This window comes from Numida meleagris, unplaced genomic scaffold (genome assembly GCF_002078875.1).
Source record: "Numida meleagris isolate 19003 breed g44 Domestic line unplaced genomic scaffold, NumMel1.0 unplaced_Scaffold1499, whole genome shotgun sequence".
Lineage (NCBI taxonomy): Eukaryota > Metazoa > Chordata > Aves > Galliformes > Numididae > Numida > Numida meleagris.
The window spans coordinates 1-2,173 of NW_018363287.1; the positions used below are offsets into that span (position 1 = coordinate 1).

At 48.8% G+C, this 2,173-nt stretch overlaps 1 long non-coding RNA gene across 1 annotated transcript; it reads right to left on the minus strand.

Annotated features, from left to right (window-relative positions):
• Positions 1–390: 390 nt before the first annotated feature.
• Positions 391–2,167, minus strand: LOC110390609. The gene is made up of 2 exons (XR_002433787.1): positions 1,085–2,167; positions 391–928 (listed from the first exon to the last, which is right to left on the minus strand). It is a non-coding gene; the product is annotated as an uncharacterized LOC110390609 (long non-coding RNA).
• Between the last annotated feature and the right edge of the window lie 6 nt (positions 2,168–2,173).

A 2,173-nucleotide genomic window follows, 5' to 3' on the forward strand; every position in this document is an offset into this window, starting at 1 on the left:
GGTACCCCCAAAAACAGCCCCAATACACCCCGAAACAACCCCAAAAACATACAACCGTCACCCACAAGCGTCTCACACTCGATTGTGAGCACCTACACCCGCACGAGGGATACAACCGACACCTACAGGCGTCTCACACTCGATTGTGAACCACCTACACCCACACAAGGGTTACAATCGACACCTACAAGTGTTTCACACTCAATTGTGATCCAACCACACCCAAACAAGTGATACAATAGACACCTACACGTGTTTCACACTCAATTGTGAACCATCTACAGCTGCATGAGGGATACAACCGACACCTACAGGCGTCTCACACTCGATTGTGAACCACCTACAGCCGCACAAGGGATACAATCGACACCTACAAGTGTCTCACACTCAATTGTGAGCACCTACAGGCGTCTCACACTCGATTGTGAACCACCTACACCTGCACAAGGGATACAATCGACGCCTACAAGTGTCTCACACTCAATTGTGACCCAACTACACCTGCACAAGGGTTACAATCGACACCTACAAGTGTTTCACACTCAATTGTGAGCCACCTACAGTCACACGAGGGATACAACCGTCACCCACAAGCGTCTCACACTCGATTGTGATCACCTACAGCCGCACGAGGGATACAACCGACACCTACAAGTGTTTCACACTCAATTGTGATCCAACCACACCCAAACAAGCGATACAATAGACACCTACAAGTGTTTCACACTCAATTGTGAGCCACCTACAGCCGCACAAGGGTTACAAAAGACACCTACAAGTGTTTCACACTCGATTGTGAGCCACCTACACCCACACAAGGGTTACAATAGACACCTACAGGCGTCTCACACTCGATTGTGAACCACCTACAGCCACACAAGGGTTACAATCGACACCTACAAGTGTTTCACACTCAATTGTGAGCCACCTACAGGCGTCTCACACTCGATTGTGACCCACCTACACCCAAACAAGGGTTACAATCGACACCTACAGGCGTCTCACACTCAATTGTGAACCACCTACAGCCGCACAAGGGATACAACCGACACCTACAAGCGTTTCACACTCAATTGTGAGCCACCTACAGCCGCACAAGGGTTACAATCGACACCTACAAGTGTTTCACACTCAATTGTGACCACCTACACCCACACAAGGGATACAACCGACACCTACAAGTGTTTCACACTCAATTGTGACCCACCTACAGCGACACAAGGGTTACAATAGACACCTACAAGTGTCTCACACTCGATTGTGATCCAACTACACCCAAACAAGGGTTACAATCGACACCTACAAGTGTTTCCCACTCAATTGTGACCCACCTACACCCAAACGAGGGTTACAATCGACACCTACAAGTGTTTCACACTCGATTGTGAACCATCTACAGCCGCACGAGGGATACAACCGACACCTACAGGTGTCTCACACTCGATTGTGACCCACCTACACCCAAACAAGGGTTACAATCGACACCTACAAGTGTTTCACACTCAATTGTGACCACCTACACCCACACAAGGGATACAACCGAACCTACAAGTGTTTCACACTCGATTGTGATCCAACTACACCCACACAAAGGATACAACCGACACCTACAGGCGTCTCACACTCAATTGTGACCAGCTGCAGCCGCACAAGGGTTACAATCGACACCTACAAGTGTTTCACACTCGATTGTGAGCACCTACAGCCGCACAAGGGTTACAACAGACACCTACAAGTGTTTCACACTTGATTGTGATCCAACTACAGCCGCACGAGGGATACAACTGATACCTACAGGCGTCTCACACTCGATTGTGACCACCTACAGCCGCACAAGGGTCACAATAGACACTTACAAGTGTTTCACACTCGATTGTGAACCATCTACAGCCGCACGAGGGATACAATTGACACCTACAAGTGTTTCACACTCGATTGTGAACCACCTACAGCCACACAAGGGTTACAACCGACACCTACAAGTGTTTCACACTCGATTGTGAACCATCTACAGTCGCACAAGGGATACAACCGACACCTACAGGCGTCTCACACTCAATTGTGAACCACCTACAGCTGCACGAGGGATACAACCGACACCTACAAGTGTTTCACACTAAATTGTGAACCATCTACAGCCGCACGAGGGATACAACCGACACCTACAAGTGTT